The sequence below is a fragment of the Gallinula chloropus genome (genome assembly GCF_964237585.1).
Source record: "Gallinula chloropus genome assembly, chromosome: 1".
Lineage (NCBI taxonomy): Eukaryota > Metazoa > Chordata > Aves > Gruiformes > Rallidae > Gallinula > Gallinula chloropus.
Genome location: NC_140085.1, coordinates 53,256,864 through 53,280,236, shown reverse-complemented (window position 1 = coordinate 53,280,236; position 23,373 = coordinate 53,256,864).

Sequence of the window (23,373 nt, the reverse complement as noted above, 5' to 3'; positions counted from 1 at the left end):
GAATTTGTTCTTCTAGCTAAAAGGAAGGCAAGATGGGAGAAGACCTAGTGCTCCTCTGCCCTAGGAACAGTAAAGTCATTCCTTGCAGGAATTCTTTGGACTGTAAATCACTTTTTAAATGCAAAATGCCTTGGCACATTCCCAGAGAAGAACAATTCTTGCTGTGAGGAGCTATCAACTTGCTTTGCAAAGAAGAACTTGACATCTGGGATAGTCTATAAACACCAAGAAGAACAAGCTGGGAGTGCAACCAAAAGCACAAACCCGTTTTTGCAAAGTACAGATGGGTCCTACAGAAATACCAAGCCAGAAGGATAGAATAAGTAAGTTACTCCTCTCACTCTCTCCCCCTCTATCTGTCTCTGTTTTTAACAATCCTGAGCTTTAGAAATGCCAGCTTTTTTTAATCTATAAAACCATCTGTGTAGCTTTTCTCAGTGGTATCCTTTCCCTTACATCCTATGTCACTGGTGTGTCTGTCTCTCTTGATGTTGATAATGTTGTTGGCAGCTTCTTTTGAAGTTTCCTAAGAGCATAGTTTGAATGACAAAGAGGTGTGTGGGGAAGGACGAGCGGTGCAAAGCCAACGCAGAGCGGGTTTTTATAGCCTCGTGCATATAGAATAGATTTAGTTCTGCCTTGGCCCATTTTCCTTCAGCAGCAAAATTTTTCAACCACGGAAAATTTTGCAAGAACGAGCGACTTCCCCCCCAGCCACTTCCCCTCTGCCTGCAGCTGGGTCCTCGGGGAGGACCTCGGAGCACTGCCGACGCCTGGCTATTGCGATACCATTGTTAGTTGTGCGATGATTTGATAAATAATCCCCACCACGTTTTCACAGGCTTTGTAAGAAGAGGGCCCTTTAGCTAACCACCTGAGGCAGGGGAGTGGTCTTAAAATCTGGGTGCTTGGGTTTTTTAAATAGCAAATTAATGGTTTATCTGTCGTGAGATCCTGACAATGCTTCCTGAGCTGCCTCTCTATGTGCACAGTCTTTATTTTTTCCACAGACCCAGTGCCTCAAAACCACTTAGCTGTAGCCCAAAGGTCAAAGGACTAAAATCCCTTTATTTCCCCCAACCTGCCAGGAATCCACAGTAGCACTTTTCCTCGAAAAAAACAACAATTTTGCTGCTTGTCTCTTTGGTGCAGAAACAGTGCTGATTGTATGAGGAGTGGTTAATTCCACTGTTAACCTCTCTTACTGTCTCTGACACAGTGGAAGAGATGGCCTCAAGATCAGGAGGCCAGGGAGTAGGATGAGGAAGTGGCTATTGGCTTTAAAAGCACGTTCTGTTCTGTTCTGCTCTGTTCTTCTTCATGCCACGCCATTTCCACGCCATCCAGGCTGTATCATCAGCCCAGTGATTTAACTCTTCTCGGTCAACCTCCCTTTAGCCCTTGGCTGAATTAGCAGGTCAGACATCTGTGTCAGGGCTGGGCAGGCTCCTCCACGGAGAGGCAATCAAACAGGAATGGTGAAGCTGCCCAGAAGTGCATCTTTAGCAGTGAGAGTCTCTGTTTCAAAGGATAATAGAGGACAAGACCCCTTTGCAGGCTCTCATCTTGGTGCTGGGAGGTCTCTGCGACCCTTGAGTGGGACTGGGCTGCCTGCATCACAGGCTACGCACAGGCAGTGGGTGCCACGTGCCCTGCCCAGCCACAAGCCCTCAGGCAGCCCCTTCACTCTGCCCTCCCATCTCTGCAGCACCAGCAGTTAGGACAGATGTTCACTGCTGGACATGGATGCTGCTCCAAGCCCGTCTCCTTCCTGCTCCTGGCACATGTGGAGTGTGTCTTACTGTGTCTCAGCCTGCGCTTTCCCTGCCAAGTAACAGACACTTTGAGGAAATAATAAGCCGGCTGCTCTCTGTGTCATCAGCTGGCTACATGCAGATGAGAACAAAGACAGACAAGGCAAAATTTGTTCAGTGTTTTCTCTGTCTTGGGTACCTCCCAGTGTCCTGCAACATTCATGCTGGCTCGAAGTCACCGGGGGCTGGATGGACAGGCAGAAGGACTCCTCACTCTATCTGCAACTCCATGGCTGTCTCCCCATTTTTTCCACAAGACTTAGGAAGCCCTTTCTACCTCATTGGCTAGGAAATAAGAACATTCTCATGGGAATGACCTACCACAAAGTCTTCAAACTCAGTGAGCAGTGAAGTCAGGATTGGCTTTCAACAGCAGATATTCACAAAGGGTTTCCAAGTCCCCTTCTGCAATGGCAGAAACTTGGGAAGTCAATCAGGAAGTGACTTGGGAAGTGACTCAGGGGTCCTCATCCACCCCCTTGCACAGCTGCTGGTGGCCAAGAGCATGAAGGAAAGGAGGATCTCTGTGGGCTGCCCACAAATCACAAAGAGATTTTACTTGTACCACATATCCAAAAATTGAGGAAGCTCAGGAGTTCTTCTCTAACACACATAACAATAGCTCGTCTGAAGGTTATTCAAAGCTGCTGCACTGTCCTCAAGAATACCCCAGAGATGGGTCTCCTGGTGGGCAACTGCACATTAGCCTATGCCACAGCAGGAAGACTGGTGGGATGTGTTGCACACATCTTAACCATGCCTTTTCAAATGCTCTACAACAACATTTTGGCAAACAAACAATTCTACTCCATGTTTTTTCTCCTAGAAATTGCCACTCAACAGGGCAATTTCAAAGCATAAGGAGATTCTGGTCATCTTCCCAAAGAAGTCTAAAAAACTCTCCTCATCTTTGTTTGTCCAAAGTAAATTTTTTTTAAAAAAAGGTAATGCTAATAATGCCACTGTGACCCTGAGCTGTTATGCCACCTTCCAACGTCCTAACATTTAGGAACATGTCTTACAATACAGTGCTCTTCTTTGTGCCTAGCTGGAGCAATCTATACACTTAACAACTCGCTTCCTAGGAAATCTTATCCAAACAGGATAGTTTAAAGTTGCAATTATTGCACACAGGGGCTGATGCTGTGTCTCCACAGTATTCCATAATGCAAACAAATTCTCTTTTTCTAGACCAAGGGAAAAAATAATAGACCCAAGACCTTGTTGTCCTGGCACATTTAGAGTCCTTGCAACCCTCCATGGTCAGCAGTCCATGACCTTTTTCATTACTTCCCATTCACCCCCACAGTTTAGATTTTTGGAGTGAAAAGATCCAGTTGTCCTCACAGACATCACAGAGTGAAGAATCTAAACGCTCAAGTTACCTTCTCACCGTGTCTTCAAACACCTGCCTGATCTTCCCTGACAATACTGTTGCTACAAGTCTCCAGTTGTGTAGTTATCAGCCATGTATTTAATTGGAACATGCTGGTTTAAATCCAGCTTCTCTCTGCATGCCTGCCATTACACTTTCACAACTAATTGTGAACACAAATACTGTTGCTCAGCAGTTAACAAAACTGATTGCACCAGTACAAATTCATTTTAAAATTCATTAAAAATCAGGATCATTAATGAGTTACATATTTTTTTGCACAGCCTGGAAACCCTCTGATGCAAAATTGTCCTCCTAGCACTGATGTGATGTCCCTCAACAAGAAGAGCAGGTGAGATATCTTGTATTTGTGGGTGCAGAAGGGAGGAAGATGGAGGATTTCTCTGTAAAAGGCAAATATCTACAGTTGGTTCTTGACAATTATTTCAGCAACACTTTTCTGGCAATGATTTGTCTAATCAGAAAAAAAAAAAGCTGAGAAATACAAGTGCAGAAAAGCAAAGGTCTCTGGCCTGCCCATCTGTAGATAAGCAGCAAAACTTGTCCTGGTTTCAGAGGTGCAAAATCACCCTAATATTACTGATTGTGGGATACTGGCTCTCCTCCCCTGACAGAGTCTGAACTCAGAGCACTTGCTTCCCCAAAACAGTATTTTATCTGCTAAATTGAAATTCTCCCCATTTGAAAGAATTTCTCCTGCCTAATGTGACATCACATGCTACTCCCACAATGCTGATAAATCCAGTTAATTCCCTAGTCTGTGGAGCAGGATGGACAATGAATCCCCAATCCAAGGAAGGGATTGGGGGCTGTTTTTTTTCCCAAAAATGGTGTTGTACCCCTTTGCTTAATGACGGTGTGGGAAATGAGACAGGTGTCACGTGTCATAAATATCCCGTTCTTCAGGCAAGTCGCCAAAAAGGAAAAAGGGGAGGGAGACACCCCCCTTGGGCACAGTGACCATAAGGGGATGGACTTGGAGGCACAGGATGGAGTTAAGCACAGGCCAGAGTTTAAAATAGCTTTTGCTCATCTTCTTATCATCCCCACTTTGAGCTTTCCAGAAGCTGGAGACGCCCCTGTGACACCACAGCACAATCCCCACTCGGAACACCCAAGCAGTGCAGCCCCACACCACCACATCCAACCTGGGCACTTCACCCCCCAAGAAACCTGCACCCATCCCACTCAGGAGCTCAGGAGACAAGGTTTGCTTGTCTCCTCGAGCCCAGCTGGGCTCATGTAGGGGAGGTGGTGGCAGGCACTGCCCAAACTCATACAGGAGCTGTTGGGACCTCAGTGCACTCCGAGTCCAAAGAGGTTTTTGAGCTCAGTTCCGGTGAGCGGAGTACCGCCGACGCGCCTATCTGTCAGGCAACTGTGTGAGGGACAAAACCTGTTGTCATTCTGCAAAAAATAAGGCTCCCAAAAAGCACCAGTCACGCAAGGAAGATAAGGGGAGGTGCTGTGTCAGGATCTGGTCTTTCTACCTTGCGTTTTCAGCTGGTATTGCTCACTGCCTTCAGACCCGAGGGTCTATCTAGCCTGCCTCTTTAACTCGTGATTCCCTAATATACATACAGCCCATTGAATATTTGAGATCCTTCATCAGAATTTAGTGATGTTATCCTACCGGTGTCTAAACATCGCTATAACTTCTACATGTTCATCCACAGGAAGTAAAAGCACATAGGCACTTACCAGTGAGAGACACTTGGATTTGAGAGCATCTCAACAGTTCTCTGCATTGAAGTCTCGGAGCTGCAATCCAGGGGAAGGTTTTTAAGACACCGACCAACTTTATTATTCTTTGGTTTGTTTCATTAGCAGGAAAATGCAAGTTCTTTCATGTAGAGTTACTGATAACAAAAGCTGGCTAGTGCCGAATGCCCCGCTGAATTCACAGTGGGGCTTGTGGAACAGGATTGTACAGCAACAAATGCCAACTGCTTAATGTCTCACTGAATTATAGATTTTGGAAGACTGTTTAATAAGAAGGAAAACAGTTAAGATCATTTCCACTGAATTTTACGCACACATAAAAAGCATGGGACTGCCATTGACAACATCTCCCAGGAGGATTAAATTATTGTTTCACGGTCCTTGTAAATTTGAGCCCTTACTGATAGATGCATTACCCCCACTTAGATTATGTAAAAAGAGGTAATTAATACACAAAACATCTGGCAGGTCACTTTTTTTAAAGGCCTAACACCTTTTTTTTTTTTTCCCCATAGGCAAATGGTTATTTTTTTCCCCTCCACATCTCATGATTTTTCCTCCGAAGGTGTTACCACCTTTCCAAAAGAGAAATGACTGCTGTGGGTTTCTTCCCTTTGTACTTCAGTTGTTTGTACGATTCTGTGCTTACCATTTAAATTAAATTAATTTGAATTAGGCCACGACATGAAGCTTTAAGCAATTCTGCGTCGGTGAAACATGAGGAGGTCCTAGCTTGTTCAGGATCCCATCCATCACTGGGGTGGGAGTCACCTTCTGCCGCAGTAGGTATGCTCAGCACGGCGCACAATTAATGCCATGGTATTCTTCTGGATTTATTCAGCATTGCCTTCTGATGGTTTCTGCTCTCAGTGGCTGAAAACTTACACCAATTTTATACAAACTCCCGCCGTTCCCATCCGCTCAGGATTAAAGCGAACTGTCTGCAAGATTAAGCTCTACAGAAAAGAACAAGTGAAATAAATGAGAGGGCATCCAGCGTCCTGCTAATTATTGTACTTGTGTATGCGCACGCAGCCTGTGTGTGGGTGCATTCCTCTGTGGATGTGCCTTCTTATTAGCAGCAAGGCCACGACAAGGATTACTCAATACTAAAGTCATCCAACGTTTCCCTCCTTCACCTGCTAACAAATTTGCTAGACTTTAACCTCTTGGGCTGAAGTCTTCCGAGCAGATTTCCCTGCTGGCAATATAGTTAGGGGAATTCCCAGGTCTAGACTGTTCACTTATTTTCTAACAAGTTCAAGGTTAAAAATATATAGGCTGGCCTCTTCTTCTTGAAAGGTTACAAGCCGCTTGCCACTCCCGTGCAAACCAACCCAAACCTGACCATGTTGTGTGCCCATCTAAGATCCCAGTCAGAGCACACTTAGCACAAGAAAGCAGTTAAAGTCCCCAAAGCATCCATGCTTCCTGGGCACGCTGGTCCCCGCTGGGGTGCTGCAGCGGCATTGCCCAGCATCTGCTGCCCAAGACGCTCAGCTCACGCTTGATGACGCAGGGGTGAAACGGCAGCGGCACAGGGAGTGGGGAAGCTGGCTGCCCACGGGTCATTTGCTGTGGAGGGCATGAGCAGAGGAGCCTGTTTCTGCCTGTGGCATGTCAGCATCAAAGAGTTTGGGACGCGCTCAGGGCTCCAATGCCTCCCCCATCAGCAAATAGCTGTGACAGCCGCTGGCAAGGCTTTGTTAGCACGGGACCACGTGAAGGCTATTGCTAACGCTATCAGCTTTCCGCAAGGGTAATTAGCAGAGATCTTTGGTGGCTGAAATTAGTGGAACCTCTGGACTTTAATCTTCCTGCGTCTTTTTGTTCCACCTGAAAAATGAAGATAACAATGTCCCCTCATCTCAGAGAGGGAAAACAGAATTCGACGCTGTTCGCGAGCCACTTGAAAACAATAGCGGTGACTGTCACCAAAAAGCCGCTGATGAAATTAATAATTATGTATCCAGAGCACAGCTTGAATAGAGTGCAATACCCGAGACATGGGGCCACGTGCTGAACTATGAAGATAAAACAGAATATTGAAAAGCTGCCCAGCAAGTGATCCTAATCCATCCCAGGCACCTGTGGGTAAAAAACATGTAGCCATATGATCAAGCACTCATCAAAATGCAAAACCAGAACAGAACTCAATTAAATGTGCACGGGCAAACTTAGTTCTGGCATTTCTGAACTTTTAAAAGCGTAATTTTATAAACAATCATATCCTTCCCATGTGTGTTTTTGAGCATGACATACCTTATGTCTTGTGATGTGAACGAATATTTGGTATATACACTCACCTCCTTCCTAAATTGGGCTCTCACCTCATTCTGGGAAAAAATATTGGAAGGAAGGGGGAGCGAGGGAGGGAGGAAGGCAGGAAGGCAGGCAGGATGGAAGGCAGGAAGGCAGGAAGGCAGGAGGGAAGGAGGGAAGGAGGGAAGGCAGGAAGGAAGGCAGGAAGGCAGGAAGGAAGGCAGGAAGGCAGGAAGGAAGGCAGGAAGGCAGGAAGGCAGGAAGGCAGGAAGGCAGGAAGGCAGGAAGGCAGGAAGGCAGGAAGGAAGGAAGGAAGGAAGGAAGGAAGGAAGGAAGGAAGGAAGGAAGGAAGGAAGGAAGGAAGGAGCAGCTCTACTCGACCTATTAAAGTGAACAGCACAGCCAGTGATCTCCAGTGCTTTAAGCAAAGTAAGGGATTAACAAGAGTGCACATTTGCATGTTCAGCCTACCTCCAAAGCCAGACATATTACGTGCCTGGGCATATACTTACCAACCTGATTATCATAACAATCTCAAAATCTTGATCACACACGAAATTGGTGCAACTGTCATGAATATCCTTGGGTGCACAGCTCCTTATGCCAGTAATTTCGAAGTTCAGCACATCTTTAATTTCAGTACACTGAAGACGATCACTTTCGGCTATAAGGGACAGTTCATCCCGTGCAATTGAAACCATGTCAGCAGATTGTGTTTGCAACCCTCCTAAAAAATTCCCCCAATTGAGGTGCTTGTTTTAGCTACTTGGAAAATCAGTCTTGGGAGAAATTCAACTCTTCTCTGGGTTTTGCTGCAGGGCAGCAGTGGCAGATTAGCCATCTGCGGCAGAAAATTGCCAGCTATTGTAGCTAAGGCAGCGGTAATACAAGGGAGACGGGTCTGAAAGAGGAGTCCAAGTGTGCCCGCAGGGGTCTTGAAATGTGTAGCTCCACAGACTGAAAATCAGTAAAGACTTCGCTATTCAGTCTCTGCCACAGTGGCTTTGCTGGGTTTCACGAGTTGCAGAGGAGGGATTTATTCTTGGCTTGACCTGGCTTCTGTCAACTCTGCAGAATCCTGGTTAAACGTCTCATTAGCGACCGTCCCAAATACTATGGGGACACCCTCAGCCTGCTGCCCACAGTGTGTGTGTGTGTGTGTGTGTGTGTGTGTGTGTGTGTGTGTGTAAAAGGACGCCAGCATAAAGCACCACACCTGTAGGAACTGAGACAATAGCATCCTGATGCTTGGGGGATTTTTTCCCCTGCCAGAATTCCCTAACTGACCATAAATGAAATGGTATTACTGAAAATGGCCAAAAATAAAAATTCAAAGTCATTATTTGGAATATTTTAGTGATGCAGGATAACTAAGCAATTTGCTCAAGTTAATTGGAGGCGGTAAGTCAAATGCAGCCTTCTACTATTGAATCAAGCCAAGCCTTTTGGTTGGGAAGAATTCACGAATACCTGCAGCAATCCCAACATGCTCTCCAGCACCAAGATACCTCACACTTGAAGCAGAAGTGACATGGCAGTGCTATACTTACTAAAAATTACCGCCTCGGTAGGTTCTTCCAAAGTTTCCCAGTGAAACTGCTGACCATCCTACAATCCAAATACGTTTGTATTAAATCCTAAAGCCACCTTCATTATTGGAAAAAAGGAGAAATCCTTCCTTTGTCTTTTGAACACGAATTAAAGCTTACCTTGTAAACACCAGAGAGGATTTATTATCTAAATGAGTTCTTCCTGTGGTGAACTTCTCAATACTAATGAAATCAACCCATCTTTCTAGTTTTGAGCAGCAGCTTGAAATTCCCAATTGAGTCCTTACGGCCATGTACCATGCCTGACCAGGCAAAGCTCCTATCTCTAATGAGTTTAGACCATCCCCAACGTTGACAAAGGGTTCAGTAGCTACTTCTGAACTTGGTGAATGCAATAAAGTCAAAAAATAAATCTAAAATAAGTCAGCCTACTTTATCTGCCTGAAGTCATTCTTAATAACCCTAACGTTAATGTCACAGGTATTTCAAAGGTAAAATTAGCTTTCAGACAACTCATTGCAAGATTCCTTATCAGAAAGCTAATAGTCCGTGCTAAAACAATGGAGCAATTTTTACACCTGAGTAATGAAAGTGGGCAGTGAGAACACCTACAAATCAAGAATATTTTCTTAAGCAGATGGCTTCTGATTAAAGCAGAGATTAAACTGGTTTCTGGCTACGCTTACTACACCTAAATAGGTATATAATGTAAGGGTATCTGACTCACACTTATTTGGGTCTATAATTGACAAGCCCTCCAGCAAAAGGATTAATATATGAGAAGATAATTCAAAAACTCTATTGCTGATGTAGGTTGTTTGAAATACAAAGCTTTTTCTGAGTTGCCCAACTCCTTATCCCATATGTTGCCATTACAAAAGCACGTATGAGGCGAATTAGAGAAAGAAAAGAAGGGTTGCATTCACATCCAGACTTCTAACTGTTACCATTTAAAAGGGCCATGAGGTACCTGTAGGTACATCTCATTCTTTTTCTGCCAGTGCATTTAGCAGTTTATTCATCTTGGGGAGAGTTTATTTGTTATTTTGCAGGCTGGACTGCACTGGAACTTTGCGGGTTGCTGTTCTGAGCAGAGTTTGATTTCCTGCTGTCTCTTTTCATCACCTCTCTCCTTTTGTAGATTCCCCTGACATTCTCCCGCTTGTATCTCTGAACAGTGGGCATGCTTTTCATTTTAAAAATTACTCCTACTGGGAGCTCACTTAACGGGATTGAACATTCGTGATTTTGCTCTTCAGCAGGTCTTTCTGCTTTTGAAGAAAGAGTTCAGGGCTAGCCACTGTGTTCTGGCCATTGCTGCTTTCCTCCAAAATGAACTTCATTTACACTTTTTTCCCTGCTGCCTCCCTGTCTCATCGGTTTTTATAAGTGCCAATGTATCTAGTAGATTGTACCCACAGTTATTTGTTTTACCTTTTAATTCTGACTTTCCACTCAAGAGAATCCCCCCTTTTCTGAGCCTGGCAGCCAGCAGCACTGGGATGTTGCATCTGAGGTTCTGTGCAGTGGAGTCTTCCCAGGCTTAGGACGTCCACAGAAACAATGATTACTCACTTTGGGTGTTCTCACCACAGCACCTAGGTGCTCCCTATGTGAGGGAACCAGCTTCTGACCACCCCTGCGGTGGCACTTCTTGCCAGATGTTGGCCTGCTGCACAAATTTACTTTGACATCCTAACAAACCATGCACTGATGGTCTTAAGAAACAGCACCTCTTCTCAAATGACAGTCCGTGGTTGTTCCTCTCTGATTTACATCAGACAGTGCCAGCTGGCAGAGTTGGTATTGTTTGCTCTACCCACTGGACTACCACCAGTGGTAACCACAGCCTGGTGAAGCACTTTAGTCCTCTGTGACTAACTTTTATTCTGCTCTTTTGGTCCTCTCTTCATTCACTGTAAAGTCCAACATGGTTCTTAGCCCAGACTGCTTGCATAGGATGAAGCGTTTGATACACTGCATCACTTGAAAGAGAGCTGGAGGGGGACTGTTTACAAGGGTGAGTACTGATATGACAAGGGGTAATGGATTTAAACTGACAGAGGACAGATTTAGATTAGAGGTTAGGTAGAAATCCACAGCCCCATTCCTGTCAGTGTTCAAGGCCAGGCTGGATGGGGCTTTGGGCAACCTGGTCTAGTGAGGGTGTCACAGCCCATGTCAGGGGGTGGAACTAGATGGGCTTTGAGGTCCTTTCCAACCCAAACCAGTCTGGGATTCTATAAATATCTAAAAACTCTATAAATATCACAGCCTTGCTGAAGAGAGTATCCTTTCACCCCACCTTCTATTTATTGCATGGCAACACTATTTCCATAGGGGTATTGCAATGTTCTTTAAAATGCAAAAATGTGGGTTTGGTTTCTTTCAGAGTCAGGACTATGCTCCTGGGAAAGCAGAGGTCTCACAGGGACTGCAATGCTCAGGGAGCACTGTGATTAGGCAGGATACAATTCTGAGTATCAAGAGCTCTGAACTTTTATGTTCAAGTCCTGAGTAGGAAATTAAAATTACAGCAGCACTATGCCAAGGTGAACACGTTAATTCTCTTAAATATCCTCATACTGTACATGTGCATTTCTCTTCTTTATGAAGCCAAAATCTTTCCTAGCAACTAGGAAGGAGAAGAAACATCAGAATGAGGAAGATGAAGGTTAACAGAAGAAATCTCAAATAATAGTTTACCCCTTTTCAGCCTCATGGAGTGATGCATTCCCTTGCGATGAAGGTGAGGAATTGTTATTCACCTCATTTGCATGAATGTAGGTAGAATAGCAACAGGTGAAGCCCCCATCCACAGCCATAGAGAGGCATGAGTTTGGGGGTTCTGAACCACACTGAGACGGCACCCCTCCTAAATAGTGTTATTCATGGGAGGTGAGTTGTCAGCTGCAATATCAAATACCACACAGCACAGTGGAAAGAAACAAACTGGGAATTGTGAATTGCATGTTGCTTGTCACCTCCAGGCCACATATCCAGGCAGTTCTTTTGCTTAGCAAGTGGCTTCTGAAAAGTCAAAATTAAACTGGATGTTCCCACCCCCTTTGCAGTAATTAATATTATAAACTTCAGTGGGATTTAAGGGGATCTCATCCTGGTCTCCACAGGCTTAGGATGGGAAATTATGGTGTTTTGTCCTTTGTATGCCAATTACATCAAGAGTAACATTGGAGTGGTGACAGAAGTGACAGAAGGTAGACCTTTTACTGGAAGGTCTCAGGACTACAGACTCAGGCATCAGGCTTTGACGTTACCCAGGAGAAAGTAACTCCAAACACAGAGGTACGAGTTGCGTCAGGGACAAGACCAGAAGCAGAAAAGCCTCTGCTCTTCATTGCAGTCCCAGCAGATGACTTTAAGCAGCGCCCACGCTACGGGATCGCTCCCTGGGTCTCTGTGGTGTGTGGGAGCGAGAAAGATGTCAGAGGATACACACTTCAGAGATACAGCAAGGAGGTGTTTGGGACTGCAAATATAATGAGCCGAACTTGCCTTTGTTGCACCAGTACAACTTCCTCAGCCCTCAGTGTCTTGTACAAGTGCAGCAGGAAGCGGAGCGGCTGCACTTTGTGCGCCGGCACTGGAATATGTCGCTCCGAAAGGAACCCCTGGGAAGTGATGATTAGACAAAGTAAAAAGCTTATTTCGAAAAGAGAGGGATTTTTGAAAGCTAGGCTAGAGGTTACAACAAATGAGAGTGGTTTTGAGATGCGATAGCTATAGAAAGATAAAGAAAAGCTGAAGATGTGATAAAAGGAGAGAGATGTGCAGTAGAAAGCTGACTCCTAGCATAGTTCCACATGAGGAGTCTAAGGATGCTTTACTGCACAATTAAAGTTACAAAGGATAAGGCAAAAGTAGCTTAGTGTGCTTCAAGTCCAAGCTAAAGATGGTGCCCATGATCACAAATGATATCACTCCTCCACGGAAATAAGATTTAGAGGAGATTTTTAATAGGTCTGCTCTGGAGCATTCTGCTAAAATAAGCACAGAAAAATCAGGTTGTCCTGGTTTTGTGTGGGTTTTTGTTTTTTTTTTTTTTCCAGAGGTGCTCTTGTCTTTTTACAGAAAAGTACTTCTTGTCCTTCCTCAAATTGTTATTGTCTGTCATTGGCCTCTGCCATTTAAAAAGCAGCATGTTTCTCTTAAGTGCTTTTTGTTCCCAGAGCACCTTGAACCTAAAAGAAATGGAGGCCTTTAGAAAGCTAATGGAAGTTTCAGGTGCTCAACACCTATGAAGAGAAGGCTCTGGTTTTCTAGTTTCTCTCAGCTCCCCCTTAAGCTACCTTTAATAAAAACATAATGCCTACTTGTTCACACTAATGTACACACACGGCACCCCAGTCCAGCCATGATTCCTGTCCTTTGTCCTGATGTTTGTGATACAGCCCTTTTATTTCTGCTTCAGAAAGCTGAGAGGCAAGAGCAAGACTTCCCGTGACAACACAGAAAAGGCAGGAATGTTAGAAGCTGTACAACCAATTCAGGATAGGCAGTCACCTGGTGACTCCTCCATTCCCGGATTTACGCTGAAATAGGGGGGGGAGAGTGCCAATGCATTTGTTGAATGCATAAAATCTGTGAGGCTGTCTGTCAGGTGGGAATCAGTCAGGAAGCCTGGAGCAAGGATACCCATAATTATGCCGTCAAAAGGCTTGCAATAAGCAGCAGAATATTTTATTTGCCGTCAATCCTACAAAAAGTCTTTTATAACATCTGTGTCAGCGGATTCCAGGTCCCAAGAGGTGCCACTTTTTGAAAGCAGCAGAGAACTCAGTAAGGGTTTGCCGTGTGCTTGCCAAGTACATTCAGTGGGAAGCCTCACTGGCTTAATGAAGCTACGGGTGGCAGAGGACATCACGGTTTTACCTGCATTTGAGGCACTAACTGTTTCTCAAGGTGAGTTGTGCTTTCATGTTGACTGATGCTCGTTAATTTATTAATTAATCCATTACTTTGAATTGTTAGTGACTCCTGTTATCTATTACTTGTGTTTCAGCAGCAGCTGACTGCTCTTCAGTGAGCAAACACCTAAGTCACCCTCCAGATGATGCAGCCAGTCTGAGAAAGGACGTGCTGACAGGGCACTGCACCACACAGTCATCTCCCCCAGCCAGCAGAGACCTGAGCCAAAACCTCCACACGAGGGATGATGTCACTGTTTAACGGCCAAGGTTCTTCCCATGAGCTGCAGCACCATGGCATAGAACATCACCTCCAGGCGAGAGCTTGTTCCCATCGGACAAGTGTACATCACAGAGTCACAGAAGGTCAGGAGTTGGAAGGGACCTCGAAAGATCATCTAGTCCAATCCCACGGCCAGAGCAGGATCACCCAGACTACAACACACAGGAACGCATCCAGGCAGGTTTTGAATGTCTCCAGAGAAGGAGACTCCACAACTCTCTGGGCAGCCTGTCCCAGTGCTCTGTCACCCTCAGAGTAAAAATGTTCCTCCTTATATTCACATGGAACTTCCTGTGCTCCAGCTTCCACCCATTGCCCCTTGTCCTATCTCTGGCCATCACTGAGAAGAGCCTGACTCCGTCCTTCTGACACTCACCCTTTATGTATTTATAAACATTAATGAGGTCACCCCTCAGTCTCCTCTTCTCCAAGCTAAAGAGGCCCAGCTCTCTCAGCCTGTCTTCACAAGAAAGATGTTCCACCCCTTTATTCATCTTTGTGTCTCTGCACTGGACTCTTTCAAGTTGTTCCCCATCCTTTTTGAACAGAAGGGCCCAAAACTGGACACAATATTCCAGGTGCGGTCTCACCAAGGCAGAGTAGAGGGGGAGAAAGACCTCTCTTGACCCACAAATAGATGTACAGATCTGGTCTACTAGCATAGGCAAACAAAATAATGTCACTCTGTGAATCTTCTGGCTCTGCTGTGCTCATGCATGACAGTAGCTCTAAAATCTGGACCTTTCATTTTGGTGACTGTAAACCACATCATCGCACCTCATCTTGAAGAAGTTGAAAAACACACCTTACCATTTGCATTCAGAGTACTTGCATCTCTCTGAATTTATTTCTCCTGCCTTGATAAACCACTCTGAGGTCAATAATACCTAATTCAGCTAAATGGTGTCATAAAGCGTCTCTTATGACAATTTGTAGTTACGACGCAATTATCTTAATTTTGCCTCTGATGAGTCTCTTTCATCGATCGAGGTTTTGATCGACTGCATATATGCCTAGAAAGGAAAGAAAATACCCCAAAACCAAAAAAAAACCCATCATGCAGCCACGCCTTTCTGAAGCTCTTTTCCACTGGCTGTTCCATACGGTGGCTGCTCACCGGAGCTCTGTAAGTGATACGTGAAGCCAAAGATCCCGCTTGTCAGCCTGCTTCACAGACCCACTGAACATAAACACATCAGGCGCCGAGCCGAGCTAATGGCACACTTGCTTCTGGTTGCTCATTTTTGTTTCGGGTTAATGTCGTGCCCCTGCATGTACCATCTGGAGAGGGGAAAGAAAGATTTTAATCAAAAATAAAAATAGCTGGTTTAGGTTTAAGTTTTTCTTTTGTGCTGTGAAGTGCAGGAAGGGAAAATGAAAGGGTGTCATTTGCTGTGACCACTGAATAGAATGAGAGCTGTGAATGCCAGCAGGTCTGCTTCTCACCCACGAATCCAGTGCTTCATTTGTTTGGGCGGGGGGGAAAGCTCCGCACACCTTTCCAGTGAACCTCGGCGGTGCTTCTCGGTATAAACAATAGCTCATATTGTTGAGGAGGCTTATTGAGAAAGTTATGTCAGTAATGATGGGGATTTTCAGCCGGCGTTCCCCTGGATTTGTGAAGCATTTGCTGCCCAGGAGTGTGCTGATAAACTGCTCGCTGATTAGAATATTTTATCTGCAGTGCAATCGGGCTCCCGTTTCTCTGACATGTCTCCGCTGTGTCTTAAAAACACCACCAGCACATCAACAGCTTATCACGAGAAGCTGTATGAATTCAGAACATGAATCTCCTGCAAGATCGCTCAGGTTAGGTGTCAGCGCAGACCGAAAAAAGCAAGGCGCTAGCGAGAGGTGAACATAACAAGCATATCTCATAATCTTCCACTGTTCCTAGCCCTCATTCTCTCACTGCTGAGCTTCCTGATTATTCGTAGCCTTCTTCGCCATCCCCGTGCCTGCTTTTGACAGTAGGCTCCTCAGGGCGAGCCTGTCTCTGTGTCCCTAATACGCTCTACCCCTACCCGCTAATGGCGCTGCGGGTGCAGTAACCAGCGAGCCCATTACAACAAGCAGCTGCAAACACAAAAAACAGCAACAGCCCGGATGCTCTGCTCCCTGTCTAGGTGCTTAAAACAGGAAATGAATCACCTGATTGCTCATCTGAATAATTACACGGGGGACCTGTGTGTTTAACAAGCCCAACGCAAACCCGCGGCAGTGGTGCAGGACGCTCTCCCATCCTGATGACGGTGTCTGATGACAGAAGAGCTTGGAACGACTGCGGCGATGACTCCTGTATGGAAAGCTGCCATGCCTAAAAAAGCTAGTGCTGTCTGGGCTCACTCAGACATTGTGGTGGACACTGCCAGGCTCTTGAAAACTTCACTGCTCCTTCTCTTCATAGGTGTGGAGAGGGCCAAGGAGAAAAGCATGTGCGCACCAACACACCCCTGGCACTTGTCCATGGCCCTTCCAGTTGCAAAGATAAAACATGGCCAGCGTTGAAGCCCTCCACTCAGGAGCTAACAGCTGTCACTGTTGGGGCTTTCATGCCTTTTTCAAAAGCTCTCTTGAAATTGGTAGAGTTTTGCTTCAGAATTGAAACTGTCGCGATATCTTCGTTAAGTGAGGAGCAGTGTCTAGCAACCGAGCTTTCCTGTGTTGTCTTCACAGCAAGAGTCTCCTTGTACAAATCTAGTTAAAATACATTGAAAACATTCATTTTAACCACATGTATGTTTAAAAACTCTGCATTTGCTGTGTGTGTGTACAGAAAAACAGATTGGCCCAGACGGATGCCTATGGTTCCATTTCATCTGCTGTACTTTATCTGCTATCTTTATATTTTATACAGCTTATGCAATTTTGGATATATCCAAACCCTTTGGAGCCTGTAAGGTGAGGATTTACCCACATCTGAGGGCACGGAAATCCTAATTTGAGTATGTGGGTTAGCCATAGGGTCACGTTGTGACTCAGATCTAACCTCAGTTCACTTTCCTCTTTGTTTTTTGCTTCAAGCAGAGACTTTGGGCCAGCCATAGAAGCAGTGAAGAGGATTTCTCATGCCAGACCATCAGGGACAGCAGCAATATGGAGCACATTTCTCTTTGCAGCCCCTGTGCAGAGCCCTGGTGAGCAAGCAACCCTGCCTGCCTTCTACAGTGACAGGTAGGACCACAGAGGAAGAGATAGCTTGATACAAGGAGCCTACACAAAGGGGAAAAGATGCCCTATTTCTTTCTCAGTATAAGCTAAAATTTCTTTTTCCTCAGACTGCTCAGGCCAAAATTTCCATTGATAGCAATAATTGTGTAAAATATTAAGGGCCTGTCCCCTTTGTACACACATTAAAGCATTTGTGCAGGGAAAACATTTAACATGGCATCTCAAAGACACTTTTTAAATTATTAGTTCTGTTTTTGAAGCACTACTAAATAGGCTCTGCTTTAGTGCCATGGAGATAAAAACCTTTGAAGAAGTCTTTTTCTGTGGAAAGTTTGTTTTATTTAGCTAAGGAAATCTTAGAGCTTCATGTACTTACTAGGGTATTTATTAATGGCTCAAAGTGAGGTGTGAGAGGAAACGTCATCTCTGACTTCTTTTGTGGGAATAAAACTGGGACACCTTGACTGCACAAGGAACTTTATGTACTCAGACCGGCTCCCTCTGTTAAACCTTTTCACCGACCCAGTGAGGGGCCACAAGAAGAGTTTAGGCTGTTCTCCATGCACTTTTCTCATCTTGTCTGAGGTCTGGGAACTTCTGCCTGGAGTGGGAGTGGCCCAGGTATAGGACTCCTGATCATCAAACCCTGTCTTCTTCTCTTTGTTTTTAGTTGTAAGATCAAGGTCATCTTTCCAGTAATAAGGTGCCTCTTCATTCAAACAAACAAAAAAAATTCTTTCATTGTACAGAAAGCAGAGGGCAAGAGCCACACAAGCACTGAAACACTGCTTCCAAAACTGGGGTCTACATAAGCCTTTACTCCAGGAGCATCTGAAGGCCATAGCTTTTCACCTTTTTGTAGTGCAGGACCTGACTCTGCCTCTCCCTAGAGAAGCCCCTCTCCCAGCTGCAGGGGCAGTTGGGACCCCCAAACAAGGGGTGGTACTTTTTTGCACAGCTTGCTGCAGTGGAGGTTCCTGGCGGGGCGGGGGGGCTTTTTCTACCATTACCAGTTCCTCACTCCAGGGATTCAGCTGGGTTGTTGCCATCAATCACCAGTACCAAAAGAGATTAACCCATCCCACATCCCACTGTCCAACAACCCCAAGGCTTTCCTAACCATGGGCAGTTTGGACTATCTCCTAGTCTTGAGTTTGGACAAACTCTGATCTGGGCAAGTCATGCTCTGCACAGAACAATCAAATACTTGCTGGGAATGGGAGAGGGAAAGGCAGCACTTGACACTCTCTTTGTTATCTCCAGCTCTTCTTTGAAAGAGGAAAAGATGTGGTCTGGGGTCTCCGTTAGCATTGAAGTATTTTGTAGTCAGCATTGTAGAAGAGCATCCTGCTGTTTATTAATTAGATTGAGTGCAGGTTTCACAAACAGAGAAGACTCAACAGCCTATCTCCAGCAAGGGGGAGCCTTTCTGAATGCTCAAGTCAAAGGGAGGAACAAAGTTTAAGCATGTGCACAATTTGTTAGTGAGAGGGGATCTGATCAATACTTAGAAATATCTAGAGGGTAGGTGTCAAAATGATGGGGTCAGACTCCTTTCAGTGGTGTCCAGTGACAGGACAAGGGGCAACAGGCACAAACTGGGACACAGGAAGTTCCATCTCAACACAAGGAAAATCTTCCTCGCTGTGAGGGTGACAGAGCTCTGGAACAGGCTGCCCAGAGAGTTGTGGAGTCTCCTTCTCTGGAGACATTCAAAACCTGTCTCAATGTGATCCTGTGTGAACCTAATCTAGGTGATCCTGCTCTGTCGGGGGGGTTGGACTAGATGATCTCCAGAGGCTCCTTCTAGTCCCTGACATTCTGTGATTCTGTGATGATTTCTAGACCCACATGACCATCAGTATATATTGTTACACTAATATTCACGCAATCTGCATTCAATGAAGAAGTTATCTGAGCTCTGAAACATTACCATGCACACAGCAATCATTTTTAAAAGAATAGAGGGCTTTTAGCTTGAATCTCACTGAATCAAAATTACTTATCCGCAAAAATGGATACTATGTTCCAGAAAATGTAATTGCAATTGCAAAACTATTTACAAAAAATTAGAGCTGGGCTTATTTTTCACAGTGATTACTTGACTTTAGCTCTTCTGTGAATTGTTGGCAAACAATATACAAGTTTTTCACCTCAGTGTAATTCACTGCTAGAATTTATTTGTCATATAATTTAAGCATATATTCTTGATTTATAGTTTGTTCACGAGAAATTTACAGCAGCATTCAACGTTCTTTGTTGAGCCACGTTGGTTAATATTGATTGATAGTGCATATCAGATGATAGTTTTCTGTTCCCTGATTAGATGACATCCTTGTAGTAAGAGTTTTCCAATGCCAACTCTAATGCCTTTTAATTCCAAAATTACTTTCGATGAGAATTCTCTTGTAATCATTCAAAATGTCACTTGTTTCAGCTATCACTCTTGCTAGCTGATATATATTATAGATTATTCAAGCAAGGAAAGTAAAAGGGGAGCGAACACATCCAAAAGAAATGTGTGCCAATGGAATTAGCTGCATTTTTCACCTCTGCAGAAAAGACCTCTCCGTTTCTTCACATCAGTGTACACATTCATAAGGTTTCAGAATTCTGCATTTAATGTCCCTGTAAAAAAGGAAGAGATGTCTATGTAGAGAAGAACAATTTCTCTTTCAATTCTTTTAGAAAGTGTATGTATAAAGGGAATTATTCCTGAGCATAAGGAAGTTCATTTAAGGCAGACCTAGTAGTTTTCACCCAAGAAGGCAGAGAGTCACGTGTGAAGAGTCCCTGTATCTTAAAGCCTGATCAAACCCAAAACCAGAAGGGGGGGGAAGAATTCTGGTTCTTGCCTGGACACAGTGAAAGCCCAGTGAACGTGCATGTCTGTGAAGTTTTAGTCCAACGTGGCAACAGCCGCATGACTGAAAGTGATGGAAGCGCAAGCTGACGCAAAGCACCCCTTGCAAAACACCCCTGTCCAAACATCGGCCCCTAAATCCCACGCCGAGCACACCTGAGCCTCTTCCCTGAACCGCCTCCCCAACTTCAGGGGGAAAAGCCCACGGACGCTCCAGGTTCCCCACTGAGGACCAGGAAGGTCCAGAGGAGCGGCGCTTCACGTGGACGAGGGCTGCTGCATTACATTAGCGGGATGTCTCGGCTTCGGGGGCGGGGGGAACGGACACGACTTTCATAATTTCTTAATCTGTTTGTTTGTTTGTTTCCTCTCCGAAAGTACGACCAGGGCGCTGCCCATCCCGGGCTGCCGCGGGGAGCGGGGGGAGGGGGTCCGGCGGGCCCGGGCCCGGCGGCGGGCGGGCAGTGCCCTCTAGTGCGCCCGGGGGCTGCGGCACCCACCGTTCCCCGGGCCCGCCGGCACCGGGGATCGCGGCAGCCGCCCGCACGGCTGCGGGTCGCCATCAAAACACATCCCCTTCTGCCTTTCCCCAATCCCCTTCTGGCTTTCCCCAATCCCCTTCTGCCTTCCCAAACGCCTCTTTCCGGGCGAACGGGGGAGCCGGGCTGAGCTGCTGCAGATTCAGCTGAGGTTTCTCAGCTCCTCTGCGCTTTTTGCTGTGGGGAGTGTCACACGGAAACAAATTGGGGGGATGGAGGGGAGGGGGGTGTTTTGGGGCGGGGGGGGGGGGGGTGGTTAGGTTTTGCAGCTTCGCTTGCATTGCTGGCTTCTGTTTCTGGCAATGAATGGGGGTTTAGCTGCCAGCAGAGCACAGCCCCACAGCGGTCTTTTCCGGGTGAGAGCCTCATATTGCCATCATCAACTTGACTCCGAAAAGTGATTTAATAACTAACCTGGTTTGCATGTCTGCCAGACTAGGAGGCAACTTTAAATAAACAGAGCCTTTACAAACAGAATGGAGATGGTTTGGAACCTAATAAACTGATCATGGGCTGCTCATTCCACCTCTGGAGCTGGGATGGAAGCTGGGATGAAGCTGGGATGGAAGTGGAGTCGGGGCTGATGAGGGCTGTGATACTGCAGAAGGCAGCACAGCCCTGCAGAACTGTTGTGTCTCCCCCTTTTTTACCCTCCATGGGAAGTATTGCAATCCCCATTGCTACAGGCAACAGCTGGTGTGCAGAACTGGTCCAAACTGACAGAAGGTAGCTTCTGTACTGACAGTCACCCGGAGAAGCATCATTCGGGGACAAATGGCATAGGAGCCCTCTGACAGAAACACAGTACCAGTTGTCCTCGGGCTGGGGATGAAACTGCTCAAATCCAGATGCTGGACTTTGTCAGCTAATGATGCTAGGCTGACAGTGGGGCACCAAAAAGCAAAGTGTGGGAGGAGAGCGGCCTGTGAAAGGGCAGTCATTTGTTGGTCAATCAGGCAGCTGAGAAGATGGAGATGAAAGACTGCTGGAGGTTACTGTGTAGGCAGATGTTTCACATGTTATTTGTACAGCTGAACCATTGATTTGCTGCTGCTGTTGTTTTTTATCCCCTAAATTAATGTTCCTTCCCTCCTCCTGTTAAAATTGTTCTTGTTTCAAATGCAGGCTCATTGTTCGCAGAAGGGAAAGCGTGTTTCTCAAGGGACACCGAAGAAGACACTTGTTTTGCCCAGTTGTCAGAATTTGGTTGTCAGTCTGAAGGCAACCGTTAACTTTCTGAGGTCAGACCCACACTGCTGCTGCATGGGTTACCTCTGTCATTCAGCCAGGGTCATCCTCACAGAGGATGGATTTCTGCAGCAGATCCCTCTGAAAAGCCTGATGGGCTGCAGAAATATTGCCAATATCCAAGGACATCCATGTGCTGTGCTAGAAACCATATGCTGTGGTTGTCTCCACGCGACAGTTCACTGCCCCTTTACAGCCCTTTGTGCTTAAGAAACCTGTCACCATGGGGTTCCTCTCACAACCATCCTGAGCCTTCTGCCAAAGTTGTCCTTGTTTTGACTCCAGGCCATGGCTTTTTGCCCATCTAGCAAACTTCTTAAACAGCTCCTAATTTTCAGGCATTGTTTTCTGCCTTGTATCAACCCTCTGGTCAAATTCTCTTAATATTACTTAATGATGAGAAGTTCAGTTCTGTGAAGCTCCAAATGTAAATATTACTAGTTAGGACTGTCTTTTGTTTGTTCATAATGAATGCAACCAGATCCTATAAGCCTTAGGCAATCAACAACTTGTAGTCCTGGAATTAATCTATTATTATCTGTTAGAATTAGTCTCCAAACAGGTAGCTGTCAAGTGAAATCTCCTCTGGGGAGAGGGGAGAAAGGAGAAAGAAAAGAAAAAAAAAAGGTTTAAATCTCTGAAACTCGTAATGTTTTACTACCAGCTGCATGAGATCTTCAAAACTTAAGTTCCCTCTATTAATGCAATTTTCACTCTGCAGTGCAGGCAGATGCTTTAGGAGTAGTTCATCCTGCTTCCTGGTTTGATTCAGTGTTTTGTAGCAGACATCATCTCTTCATTCCCCCTCACTCCCCCAATATTCCTTCTGGAGTTCATCATTTGCATGTTTTCATACTCCTCCAGCTACTGATCACTTTAAGTGGGTAGCACAGGGTGCCATCCCTCCCCCTCAGTCCTACCTACAAGAACTACACCCTGAGATTGGAAGATTTCGCTCACATGAATCACCCCGTTAACGCTCTGCAATGACAGCTACATCAGACCTCCTCTCATCAATTAGAGTTTCCAGGTCCTTTTGCACAGTAACTATCCAGCTAGTGCTAACACATGAACTATTCAATTTCTTCCCTTCCCAGTCAGCTCCAGCACTGTTCAATACAAACGTGACTTCCTGAGACTGAACTATATTTTCCTTCCTAGTATCCTTCATCTTTCTCACCCTCCTAGTTGCTTCCCTGATTAGACTATCCTTTTCCCCTTTCTTGCTATATTTTCTTGTCCGGGAGGAAAAGAGAACTGCAGCCCTGAGGCAGGAGAGCTGCTGGGAGGGGGAGAGCAGCTCTATAGCTGCAGGGAAGAGTTGCACGAGTCCCTGCTTGCAGGTTTTGGGAGGTTACCCGACAGCAAAGCTGGTGAATACTGTGTTCATTAGCACAGGACAGAGCTAATAGCTGTGCTTTCTTGCCGAGGCTGAATGTTGGGCATGGCACACACAGGATGCTGGGCAACTCCACTGAGAGCAAAGCTGTGAGGCTGCACTGTGGTTATTTGCATCCTCAGGAGAGGCTCCAGTCCCAGAGGTCAGGCTCTTCCTCTCGTTAGGCAGTACATGGGAAGAAAGAGAATCTCTCAGTCT